Here is a 12885-nt window from a genome sequence, read left to right on the forward strand (position 1 = left end):
ATACCCTTTTTTTGCTTCGTGTGTGTTTACAAAATTGAAATTATACTGCAAAACTTATAAAATCGAGATCAAAACTGTTTTTATCTCTTTATTAATATTTTGCCCTAATCTTATTGGAATTCTTTGAAAGACCAATGTCCTATAGTGGTAGAGGCAGAAGACATTGCGTAGGAGGTTGTCTGGGTGATAGGCAAGGTACTGGAGAAGGCAGTTTACTTTGCTTTTTTAAGAAGCTTAGAATACCTAATGTCTTTTAGAATGAGTGCAACCAACACGTCATGTGTATTTGGGTTAAATAGGACTTTGTATGCAGACCTAACCATTGACCCAACAAAATATGCTGAAACCTGGTACATCTGGAGAACAGTGAAAAGTTAATTGAGAGTGAAGCACTGGATATGTAGGAAGTGGCAGAAAATTTGTCTGAAGTGGTAGATGGAGCCAGATTGTGAACGGTTTTCTAATGTTAATGATATTGGATTTGGATTAATCCTATAGGTAACAGGTAGCCAGGAGAGCGTTTTTTTTTTTCTTTTTAAAAAATTTAAATACATTTTTAATTTTAGTATAGTTTCAGATCTCCATAAAAGTTGTGAAGATAGTACAGCAAGTTCCCATATACCACATACCCAGTTTTCCCTATTGTTAACAACTTACATTGGTAAGGTACATTTGTCACAACTAATGAACCAATACTGATGCATTATTATTATAAACTACAACCCATGGTTTATTCAGATTTCCTTAGTTTATACTTAATGTCTTTTTTCTGTTCCAAAATCCCATCCAGGATACCATATCACATTTAGTCATCATGTCTCCTTAGGCTCCTCTTCTCTATGACAGTTTCTCAGACTATTTGTGGTTTTGATGACCTTGACAGTTTTGAGGAGGACTGGTCAGGTATTTGGTAGAATGTCCCTCCACTGGAATTTGTCTTGTGCTTTTCTCATGATTAGATAGGGTTATGCATTTCTATCACGAAGACCACAGAGGTAAAATGTCATTATTATCACATTATATTAAGGGAACATACTATCAACATGGCTTATCACTGGTGTTGTTGACCTTGATCACCTGGCTGAATAGTGTTTGCCAGGTTTCTCCACTATAAAGTTATTCCTCTCACCCTTGATCCCCCACAATTTCCATACTGTACTCTTTGGAGAGAAGTAATTTAGTGCAGCCTGCTCTCAAGAGGGCTGTGTGTGTGTGTGTGTATCAAGCTCCACCTTCCTGAGGGTGGACTATCTATATAAATTATTTGGAATGCTTCTGCATGGGAGATTTGTCTCTTCTTCAGGGAAGAATTTTAAGCAAAGAAATTGTACTGTCAGATTTGGTTTCCGGAGGGAAAATTTAACAGCAATATGAAGAAGGGGGTAGAGTAGGGAAAGGCAGGGGACCAAAGGATCAGATAAGACACTCTTGAGACAGACTAGGCCAGAGACAGGGAAGTGGCCCTGGGAATAGAGAAGAGGGTCCTACAGGATTTGTGCAGGGGGTGGGAGGGAGGAGACAAAATGCCAGAAGTGGAGAGAATAATAAGTCCATGTTCAGTTTCACTGAGATGTCAAGGAAGAAGTATCAAGTAGCTTGAGAGAATTCTTAGTGAAGAGCTTTGATCACAGATGGAGTTAAAATGTTGGCAGTTGTAAGCTGGCACCTAGAAGGTGAAGCCATAGGAAGAGCTGGGATCATCCAAGGAGAACACATATTTGAAGAAGAAAAGAGGAACAAAGGAAGAAATTCTGGGAACACCAATTATGTGGAACAATATATGCCAAGTTCCAAATCAATAGATGAATAATTTTGGAACATTCATGCATTTGCTTGTACCAGTTCAAGAAATGGCTAATAATCAAGAACATATTTTGGTACTGCTTTCTCTCTTTATGTAATTCAGAAAACTGTTCATGTGGATGTTATAAAGAGACATAGTTCATCCAAAAATGTATGAAGCATGCCAGTGTAATTTTTGTATGTAGGGTACCAGTAAAAAAATCAAGATTTGTGGGTTCTTTTTCAGATTAAAACAAATACTATTGCTCAGAGCAGGAATTAAAGAAAATACAAAGTTAGAGATTTAAGAGTAGACTCTGCTTTTTAAACTATTCTTTTAATAAATTTTAAATTGTGCAATATTTAAGACATTCAAGAATGATGAATTAGAAGTGGTAAGAATGATCATTTTTGTCTTTTTCCCTATTTAAAGGAAAGTTTTCAAAGTTTCACATTAAAATGCTATTTGCCTTGCATGTTTTTGTAGTTTAACTCAACTAAATCTCTGGAGAATAGAAGATATTGTAGAAAAAGTGTCATATCATGGAAAAAAACATTAGACTAGTTGTCAGAAAACCCAGGATCCCTTTCTGATTCTCTTACTAATTGGGCAGTCATACGGCACTTGGCATTTCTGGGTCTCGGTTTCCTCATCGATAAAAATGAGGTGGGGGGGATCCACCTACCCATCAAAAGATAGTTGAAAGGCTGAAAAGAAACAGATGAAACTACTTGAGAAAATATAAAACACTATAAAAAACAAGACATTATTATTATTATTGAAAAAATTCTGAGAGCATATTAAGGAAAAGAATAAGGACTGGAATATCAAGAAGAGAAAGATAAGAAAGCCTCAGCTTTCACTATTCCTTCATTCATTCCATTTACTGAGCACAACTACCGTGGAATATTGTTTGGTGCTGAGGAACTCTGAGTTTTGAAAGGCCGGTAAACAAGTAAACTGATAACTACAGAAGTAAGGAAGGTCTACTATGAGAAAAGTGACTAATTCTGCCCCGGAAAATAAAAGTAGGCTTCTCAGAGGAGGTGACATTTGAACTGGATCTTGATAGATAGATTGGAGTTTTCAGGCGAGAAAATTTCGGGCAAGAGACAAAGAAGTCGCTATAGCCCCTATAAAGGACTGAGGGGAAAAATGTACAAATATATCATGGAGTTTTGTAAGGGTGGGCAAGGTGAGTTTGGGGATTTATGAGACACTCAGTGAACATGCAAATGACTTGTCTCATCAGTATGTAGATGAGTGGGGTTTTTTTTTTAAGCTCCTTTTGTAAAAGGACTGAAGTCTAATCGGTTTCAAAATTCTGTACATGTGGCAGACTCCAGGCTGGAAGGCCTTCTGACAAAGGCTATTTGTATAACTAATTTGTGTTGTATTTTTCACATTAAAAAAATCCTTATAATAGTTTAAATGATAAGGATTTTGATGAACAGTGAAAACGTTTACTAGTCACATCTTGATCAGATTAATGTCATGCTCTTTTTCTTTTCAAGTTAAAAGATGTTATATTTCATTTTTCTAGTTAAAAAAAATGCATTCGGCAAGCCATAGCAATCAAGCCACCCCTCCTTTCCTAGCTACAAAGTTAGCTTCACACAAAACTTTCACTCACACAAATACTTTCTTAATGGTCTGGGAGCAGTGAAAAACATTTTTCTAAAAGCAACCTAAAAGTTGCTGAAAAGTTAGACATTCTCCTCTGTGCTCTTTTGCTGCTTAAATTCTAATAATGGTAAGAGTTTGCCCACCTGTCAGAATAAAAGCAAAGCTAACATTTGATGACATTCAGTTAAATAGGAAAAGGCTGAGATTACTCAGTTTCCTAGTCTAAAGGAGGTACTTAATGGGTGGCTAGAGAGCAATCAAAATTAACATAGAAAGACTCCTAAACGTAGACCCAAGATCCAAAAGAAATGAATACTATTAGAAATTCACCAGAATCTGACCCCATGGAGAGGGTTGGCTGACAGAAAGTATCCCAGGATACACCAGCGTGGTGTGATTTAAGAAAGACTGATGCTAAGATTATAATCCTTTCTCAACCTAAAATATAAAGGAAAATTTCCCGTAAACCTGGGAACTATAATGTGTACAATGAGATTTTGTAATGACAAATGCAAGCAGAGAATGGACCTTGCAGATTCTTTAACAAAAGAAGAGGGTTAAATCTCAGAACTAGAATTTAATAATACCCAACTAGAGATACCACTTCACCAGATATCAAAATGATCTCTAAAAAAATAAATAAATAAATGTTCTCTACAACAAGGTACTGATGACGAAACCAAATCAATTAAACAGAATAAGGAGTTTGGAAATAGACTCATGTATGTGAAAAGTTAGCATATGATAAAGGTGGTATTTCAAAGGACAGCCTGGTGAGAAGTGTTGGAATGATTAGCTATCCATTGGGGGGAAAAAAGGACTCCTACTCCACATGATAAACAAAAAGGAATTCCAGATGGATTGAGGGTGTAACTGTAAAAAAAAAATCTTTGAAAATATTAAAAGTATATATATGGGAACATGTTTGTAAACCTGATGCAGAGTTGTTCATCCTGAGGAAGAAAAAAGTTCACAAACCATCAAGGGAAATATTCATAATTTTGACTAAGTAATAATTAAACCTTCTGTCCCATTTTAAAAGACACTAAAGGTTTAAAGACAGACTGTAGACTGGTAGAAAATATTTGTAACATAAATTACAGTCACATAATTAATTTCCATAATATATAAAGAACCAGAGTTTAAGAAACAAGATTACCACTTATGCATAGATGACTTACACAAATATTTTTATGCTCATTCCAGGCCTCTCTTGTGAGTGCCAGACATCTGTATTCACCTTCTACTTGACATCTCTTGCACGACTCAAAGGCTCTTCAAACTCATCAGGCCTTAAACTGAATTTATGATCTTCCCACACATACCGGGTCTTCTCCAACATTCTTTTTTCTCCGTGAAAATATCAATCTACCATTTTTATTTTTTCAATTGGAATTGAAAGAATCAATTGATCCTACCAGTGCTCTGAGAATCAATTCTATCAATTGATTCCCAGAAATCAATCAACCAGAAAGCTACGAGTCAACCTTGGTGTCTCCCTCTCTGCCATCCATCATTTCCAATCCTTCACTAAGCCTTGTCAATTGCACCTCCTTAATAGTTTTTAAGTCCATCCACTTCACCCTATCTCCAGCACTACCTCCCTCATCCAAGCCATCTGACCTTGGCTACTGCAATAGCTTCCTAGCTGGTCCCCCTATATCCACTCTGTCCTCCTAGATTCCTGTTCTTCTCAATGTAGTCTAAGTGATCTACTCAAAAGCAAATCTACTCTTACCATTCAGACTCTGGTCTTTAAATGCCACTCTCCATTAAAAGGAACCAGGGCTCCATGGAGAAATGGCTGATTCCAGGTCAGCGGCATGCAATGCATGAGATAACCCTTTTCCTGCCAGGTAGCAAGGAAGCTATCAAAGACTAAGAAGTGTGTCAGAAGGAAACAGGAAGAAAAAAAAAAAAGGAAACAGGAACCACCTTGAGTGGCCCCCATTGGCCTAAAATGAGACAATTTGGGCATAAAAAATAATGATAGAATGGATTAAAACACATTGAGTGTATAAAAATCCATGAGTTTGAATTGATAATATGAAAAGAAAGAGAAAGCCAAAACAAACAAATAGACTTACTAGTTGCCATTGGAAGTAGCTCGGTCATCAACACCTTGCTTTGAAAACTGGTAATGAAGGGGAAAGGATTAGTCTTTATTAAGAATAATGGGGCTTCCCTGGTGGCGCAGTGGTTGAGAATCTGCCTGCCAATGCAGGGGACACGGGTTCGAGCCCTGGTCTGGGAAGATCCCACATGCCGCGGAGCAACTGGGCCCGTGAGCCACAACTACTGAGCCTGCGCGTCTGGAGCCTGTGCTCCGCAACGAGAGAGGCTGCGATAGTGAGAGGCCCGCGCACCGCGATGAAGAGTGGCCCCCGCTTTCCACAGCTGGAGAAAGCCCTGGCACAGAAACGAAGACCCAACACAGCCATAAATAAAATAAATAAATAAAATTAAAAAAAAAAAAAAAAAAAAAAAAAGAATAATGATTCTGTTTTAGGATTGCCAAATAGTCCTAATTGATGGAAAAAAGTTCCCCACAGAAGAATTACAGCGAATAAGCACAAGAGGAATGACAGAATTATAAAATCACCACTTTTGACATGCCTAATGAAATAACTGATACAGATAATAATCATCAAGTGATGATAAAACCATTAATGGAAAGGCGGCCGTGGAACTAGACAATATCAGGAGGCCAAAGTATCATGTCATTGATCACTCACTGTTTGTAAAGGACAAGCATCTTTACAATGGATGGATCAGACTGTCATCACCTGAACCCAGTGTTCAGTCTAAAAGGGGGATGACAGACATTTTATGCCTCTTGATGTGATCAAGATGAAGTACATAGAATTGCCTGTGAAATGCTGTGTTCTCCAAACCATTGAGCCTTAATCCAATCGAGCCTTTAGATCTAACTTCTACTTTAGAGGAAATATGAGGGATAGAGGAACAAATTAAACACATAATGAGGAAGTAACCAGACTAATTCAGAGGGTTAAATATTCCATGAGACAACTCACCTGGTTTCCTCCAAAAGTCAGGGCATGAAACAAAAAGAGGGAGTGAAGACTGTTGTAAAGTAAAAGAGATTTAAAAGACCTAATAGGGCTTCCCTGGTGGCACAGTGGTTAAGAATCCCCCTGCCAGCTCAGGGGACACGGGTTCGAGCCCTGGTCCGGGAAGATCTCACATGCCGCGGAGCAATTAAGCCCGTGCGCCACAACTACTGAGCCTGCGCTCTAGAGCCTGTGAGCCACAACTACTGAAGCCCACGTGCCACAACCACTGAAGCCCGCGTGCCTAGAGCCCATGCTCCTCAAAAAGAGAAGCCACCGCAATGTGAAGCCCACGCACCGCAAGGAAGAGTAGCCCCCGCTCGCGGCAACCAGAGAAAAGCCCGCGCGCAGCAACGAAGACCCAACGCAGCCAAAATAAATAAATAAAATAAAATAATAAAACAAATAAATTTTAAAAAATAATAAAAGGCCTAATGAACACAATGTGTGGACCTTGTTTAGATCCTAATTCCAAAAAACCAACGGTAACAAAAGGCATGTTTTTTTAGACTATTGGGGAATATAGAGTAGGTATTAGATGATGTTAAGGAATTATTGTTAATTTTATTAGATGTGATAATGGTATTGTGGTTACGTGAGAAATTGTGGGGTTTTTTTGAAAAATTTTTATATACAAATGATGGAGATGTATGACTTTGGCAAGCAGTTCGACAGTTTCCTTTTATTTATTTATTTATTTATTTTTGGCTATGTTGGGTCTTCGGCCTTTCTCTAGTTGCGGCGAGCGGGGGCTACTCTTTGTTGCGGTGCGCGGGCTTCTCATTGCGGTGGCTTCTCTTGTTGCGGAGCTCGGGTTCTAGGCGCGTGGGCTTGCTTGAGTAGTTGTGGCACACGGGCTTAGTTGCTCCGCGGCATGTGGGATCTTCCCGGACCAGGGCTTGAACCCATGTCCCCTGCATTGGCAGGCGGATTTTTAACCACTGCGCCACCAGGGAGGTCCCAAGAAATTGTTCTTATTTATTAGATATGCACACTGAAGTTTTCAGAGGTAAAATGTCATAACGTATGGGATTTATTTTTAAATATTTCAATTTTAAAAAGAGAGAGACGCCTTGCAGACCCTGCTGCCCCTGAGCCTCCTGCGCCGCCCAGTCATGGTCAACCCCACCGTGTTCTTCAACATCGCCATCGATGGCAAGCCTTTGGGCCGCACCTCCTTGGAGCTGTTTGCAGACAAATTTCCAAAGACAGAAGAGAACTTCCGTGCTCTGAGCACTAAGGAGAAAGGATTTGGTTATAAAGGTTCCTGTTTTCACAGAATAATTCCGGGATTTATGTGCCACGGTGGTGACTTCAGATGCCATAATGGCACTGCTGGCAAGTCCATCTATGGGGAGAAATTTGATGATGAGAATTTCCTCCTGAAGCATACGGGTCCTGGCATCTTGTCCATGGCAAATGCTGGCCCCAACACAAACGGTTCCCAGTTTTTCATCTGCACTGCCCAGACTGAGTGGTAGGAGGGCAAGCACGTGGTCTTTGGCAAGGTGGAAGAGGGCATGAATACTGTGGAAGCCATGGAGCGCTTTGGGTCCAGGAATGGCAAGACCAGCAAGAAGATCACCATTGCTGACTGTGGACAAATCTAATAAATTTGACTTGTGTTTTATCTTAACCACCAGACCATTCTTTCTGTAGCTCAGGAGAGCACCCCTTCACCCCCATCTGCTCAAAATATCCTATAATCTTTGTGCTCTTGAAAAGGAGCAGGACCCTATGGTCCTTGCCGCCCCCCCCACCCCGCCCATGTCCTCAGCCTGCCTTTTGTCTGTGAAAAACTTTAGCCAAAGAATAAGTTTCATCAGAGAAGTGAGAAAATGCAGAAACAAAGGAAAACAGTCAAATAATAATAGTTTAGTCATTAAGCATAGTCAAGGACCTTTAGTTCCTCCTTAAGGGCTATAGATCATGTTCTGAGCCATATCCTGTGAGCTGCCTTATAGATACTGAGACCCCCACCAGGTGGAAGAAGTTACCTACATGCTGAGCAGGCTGTAGCCATGACATAAGCTGCCACAATTCTTACAGGCCTCAAAGAAATGGAAACAAACCGATCCTGGAACTGAAGATTAACTGTACCTAAAGCAATCGAGATGACGCTGGTCAGACCACTGATGACCAATTTCAAGATGACTGTCAGAGCTGACTGTATTGTTTCTGCAGGTAGCCCCCTCTCTGTCTATAAAAGCTCTTGTCCCCTGATTATCAGGGGGGCAGTCGGCCTTTGGACAGGTGTCCACCCCCACCCCCCCGCCCCCAGTTGCCAGACTCCGAAATAAAGCAACCTTTCCTTTCCTACCAACACTTGTCTCTTGAGAATTGGCTTTCAAGCGGCGAGCAGCCAGACCTGGGTTCGGTAACACTGTCACTGCACTTCTTTCGGTTCCATATTTTCCTTATCCCCCTCCAAGTTTAACTGGATTGCAAAGTTTAGTTTATGATTATGAAATAAAAACTAAACAACAAAAAGAAAATGAAAACTAAAAGGAGAGAGAGAAGGAAAAAAGGGATAGATGAATCAAGTGTGGTAAATGTTAATAGCTGTTAAAACTGGAGTGATGGTTATCTGCTGGTTTCTTATACTTATTCTCTATACCTTTGAGTATGTGGAATTTTTAGTTTAAAAAGTTTTTTTTTAATATGAAAAAAAAAAGCATGTCTGATTCTGTCAACTCCCTACCTAGAATCCCTCCATGGTTTCCCACTGTTCTTCAGATAAAGACAAAAGTGCTTACTGGGTTTTACAAGGTCCTAGGAGCTGACCCCTTCCTTCCTCCCCAGGGTCATCTCATACCACAAGTCTTGCCTTCTAGAAACTAAGAATTCAGTTGGAGAACCGAGAGAGACATTTGGCATCACAAAATCGATTTAATTTTGCACAACCACTTATAGGAATTGGTTATATTCTCTGTGGCCCTAAGCCATTCATTCTAGCAGCTGCCGTTGAATGTATGGTGGTACCTGTTAATAGTGTCCAGTGGTTAGGCCACTCCAACATGGCCAAGTGAGAGGTGTATCAAAGCCCACAATTCTACTTATGCATTTGAAAAACTAAAATTATTATTTTAGAAAAACTGTGCAAAGGGATGTCTTGAAGATCCCTCTTTGAAAAGGGTTTTGGGTCCATTCCACAGCCATCGGCCACTGCCCTAATCTAGGCCATGGTTGTCTTGCTCCTGGCCTAGGGCAGCAACCGCCCAGCTGGTCTCTCAACTTCCAGTTTCCTCCCCTGTGATCCATTTTCCATATGACAACCAGAATGAATTTCTACAGTGCAAAAGTAATCATGTCCCTGCTCTGCTTAAGTAGCTGCCTGTTGCTCCCTAGAGAAATCCTGAACATCTTAACAGGCTTGGAAAGCCCTTCAAGGCTTCATTCTCTCTCTCCAATCTCATATTTCCCTATTTCCCCCTCCTCTTCCCTACCCTCCAACTCAGAGGTTCTAGACATACCAAACTTCTTCCAGTTCCTCAAAGAAGCTCTCTTCCCTCACCTCTGAGCCTTTGAACGTGCTTTGCAATCTGCCTGGATGGTTCTTCCCACCACTTCGCCTCACCCTTCAGTGGAGTCACTCCTGACTCATCCTTCAGATGTCAGCTTAAATGTTGCTTTTTCTACTTGTCTTTGTTGTGTTTTCATAGTATCCTCTATTTAGCATTTACTATGCTGGATTGTCATTTCTCACTTAATTACTATAAACTTCCCTAAGGCAGAGTCAGTCTTGCTTCAACTGTATCCTCAGCATCTGGTGCAAAGCCTGGGGAATAATAACAACTTGATAAGTGTCTGTCAAATGAACGAATGAACGAAGTCTCTATGAAAATAGCCTGCTAGATAGCTTACCTGATTCCACCTTCTTCTCTAATTCTTGTTAGACTTATCTTTCTAAAGCACCACTGTCATCACACTAAAAGCATTTAATTGCTCCTCATTTCTTACAGATCGAGTACAAAAGTTTTCAAGTGCCTCCATATTTTTTTCCTATGCTGTCTATCCAAATTTGTATTATGAGGAAGATTTTTTTTTTCTCCAGAAATGATAAGTTGTTTGTTTGTTTTTGCAAGAAAAGAATTAAAACTCCCAGGGCTCCCCACCAGCTTTCATTTACAGGGACTGCAAGGGGCAAGGTGGATCCTCCAGCTGTCCTAGAGCAGCCCAGAGTAGCTAAAGTGGGGAGAGAGGAAGTCCTACTGGCCACTTTATCCTGGGGGAAAAGTGCATAATGCAGTGAAGGAGAAGGTGAAAAGCAGGAGTTGCTACTATAATGATTGGATGTGTTACCGAGTCCAAGCTCCCTCTGCTCGCCGCACGACAGGCCAATGAATCGGAGACGAGGTGTTGAGGCAAAGAATACGACTTTATTCAGAAAGCCGGCCGACTGAGAAGATGACAGACTAGTGTCTCTGAAAAACCATCTTATCTGGGTCTGGATGCCAGTTTCCTTTATAGAATCAGAGGGAGAGTCGGTGAGGAAGTAAAGTAAAAAGGCAGAATAGGGAGGGAGAGGCGGTGAGGAAGTAAAGTAAAAAGGCAGAATAGAGAGGGAGAGGCGGTGAGGAAGTAAAGTAAAAGGTCCATCAGTCTTGCAAAACATCTCCTGGAGGGGTGGGATGGGGAGGGTGGGAGGGAGGGAGATGCAAGAGGGAAGAGAAATGGGAACATATTGTATATGTATAACTGATTCACTTTGTTATAAAGCAGAAGCTAACACACCATTGTAAGGCAATTATACTTCAATAAAGATGTTTTAAAAACAAACAAACAAACAAAAAAAAAACATCTCCTGGAGTCACCAGCCTTGGTGAGGGGATGTGTTAGTTTCTTTTTTTCTTGCAGCCACTCACAGGTGGGCAGGGTTCCCTGAGGCAGGCCGTTATGTATGATTACAATAACAAAAGCAACGAAAAGCAAAGGTTAGGGACTTCCCTGGCAGTGGTTAAGAATCCGCCTGCCAATGCAGGGGACACAGGTTTGAGCCCTGGTCCGGGAAGATCCCACATGCCGCGGAGCAACTAAGCCCGTGCGCCACAACTACTGAGCCTGCGCTCTAGAGCCCGCAAGCCACAACTACTGAGCCCGTGTGCCACAACTACTGAAGCCCGCGCGCCTAGAGCCCGTGCTCCACAACAAGAGAAGCCACCGCAATGAGAAGCCCGCACACGGCAACAAAGAGTAGCCCCCGCTCTCCACAACTAGGGAAAGCCCGCGCCCAGCAACAAAGACGCAACACAGCCAAAAATAAGTAAATTAAATAAATTTAAAAAACAAAACAAAACAAAGGTTAAAGTCAAAGAAACAGATCCAACGTGGAGTCTGATTCAGCTCTTCCCTGTTACAGATGCACAGCTAAAATCTAGTTTCCATGGCTACAGCCTCTTGACACACACCAGGCTGACTAGACCCCAGATCATGGATGCATAAACCTCTCGTCTTCAGGATTGTGCTTGTCAGCGGTAACACTGAAGCATCAGGAAGATGCCTTCTACCTCACTTCCACTGGGGAATGTAGTTTTTAGCTTTTTAGCCCCTGTAGTTTTTAGCTTTTTAGCCCAGCATACACTTGAGAAGGAGGTTGAAATGCATGCCAGGTGCCAACCGACCATACCAACCAAATAGATGGGGGAGGAATAGATGGCAGAAGTAGTAGCTTACAGTGGCAGCAGCAGCAGGAAAGTGCCAATGACTTTGAACCTTCTTTGTACTTATGAACGAAACTGCTCAAGTCTATGACAGTAGCCTGATTGTCACAAGATGATGTATATTTCCATCATTGAAGCTCTTGAGCCTCAGTGTACTAACTCATAAAATGACATGGTTAGACCAGATTTCTATTACTTTAGAAATAGTCAAACTCAATAATTACATTGAAGTAAGAGCAGCATATTCATTTAGAGAACAGCAGGAATATTTTGATCTAAAGCAAAACACATTTTCATGCTTTCAAGAATATATATAATAGCATCTGTAATTGGACTAATGATGCCTTGCCCAGGAAACCAATTTTAGCAAGCAGATAAAAATTTTTGTCATCAGCGTACTGATTTAGTGCTTATATTTAGCATATCAAGTGTTTACATGTTGTATGTAAATGGTTGCCTCTAAAGGGATTGAATACAGCCTCTCCACTCATTAGTCTTGCCTACACAATTAATTTATTTAACAGATTTTCATTATAGAAAATACAACAATACGGTTCAGCTCAACTACAAAGTCAATGTTACTGGTATATTCATTAAGGAAGTTTAATTGTAATTATTAGCTGTGGTAGCAGCTACAATGATCATTTGAGAAAATACTATTGTATCACTGTACCCGACAACCTGCCTCCTTGTATTGCCTCTGAATTTTCTAGTGAGTAATAACTTACATGAATAAATCTATGTC

General features: G+C 40.7%; 1 pseudogene across 1 annotated transcript; it reads left to right on the forward strand.

Annotated features, from left to right (window-relative positions):
* Positions 1 to 5902: 5902 nt before the first annotated feature.
* Positions 5903 to 8192, forward strand: LOC309619941 (peptidyl-prolyl cis-trans isomerase A pseudogene; annotated as a pseudogene). Its single transcript has one exon. The product of its transcript is annotated as a peptidyl-prolyl cis-trans isomerase A pseudogene (transcript).
* Positions 8193 to 12885: the final 4693 nt, after the last annotated feature.

Source organism: Balaenoptera borealis (genome assembly GCF_965194805.1).
Source record: "Balaenoptera borealis genome assembly, chromosome: X".
In the NCBI taxonomy this organism is placed as follows: domain Eukaryota; kingdom Metazoa; phylum Chordata; class Mammalia; order Artiodactyla; family Balaenopteridae; genus Balaenoptera; species Balaenoptera borealis.